The sequence below is a fragment of the Crocodylus porosus genome, unplaced genomic scaffold (genome assembly GCF_001723895.1).
Source record: "Crocodylus porosus isolate Cpor-Errol unplaced genomic scaffold, CroPor_comp1, whole genome shotgun sequence".
NCBI lineage: Eukaryota > Metazoa > Chordata > Crocodylia > Crocodylidae > Crocodylus > Crocodylus porosus.
The window spans coordinates 103,121,249-103,122,170 of record NW_017728947.1 but is presented as its reverse complement, the minus strand read 5'-3'; positions in this window follow the sequence as shown (position 1 = coordinate 103,122,170).

Here is a 922-nt window from a genome sequence, read left to right as displayed (position 1 = left end):
CCCCCACCCCCCTAATCAGAAGTCTCTGCCTGCCACGGCTTTCACTGTTTCCCTGCATGCTAGCTAGCTGCTCCGGCACCACATTGTTGGACTCCGGGAGCACAGGCCAGGAGTGGGAGGGTGTGTGTACGTGTGTGTGCGCATGCGTGTGTGTCCACATATGCATGTGTGTGTCCCTGCAATGAGGGAGGGGGAGAGAGAGACAGAGCTATGAGGGAGGGAGAGACTGTGTGTGTGTGCACGCGCAATGAGAGAGGGAGAGACTTTGTGTTGGTGTGTCTGTATGTGTACAAGCAGAGGGAGAAAGAGTGTGTGTGCATGTGTGTGTTCATAAGGCAAGTCTCACATGCACACCCTACCATACACAGGTACCACGCCTGCACTGCGTTACGCACATACCCCTACACCCACACCCCCTCACACATCCCAACCAACTCACACACATACTCCGTCACCCCAGACTTGCACCCCTACATCCCACATACCCACACACTAACAGCCCCCCACAAATCTGTACCCATTTCCCCCACAATATACAAGATTAAGGCTTCATTTTAAGCTACTGTTTGATCACCTCTATGCACTCTACACAAACACATATAAATCAGGACAAAAATATTTTTTTAAATCAAATTAATGACTGTTATAGATGTTACATTTTTAGAATATTATTTGGTATTTTTCTGGTTCTGAGATTGCAACACCCCTTGCTGAAAGGAGCGCTTCCGGGGGCAATGGGAGGGACTTTTGGTGACAAAGGTTGGGGGTTAGGAGGCAGGACTTCCAGTCACAAGATGGCAGCCAGGGGGCAGAGCACCTGTCAAGCGGCAGGGCTATCTATTCGGCCCTTGACAGGTTGCCAAAACTCAGTAAGTGGCCCTTTGCCCAAAATAATTGCCTGCCCCTGTCCTAGCAGATAGAA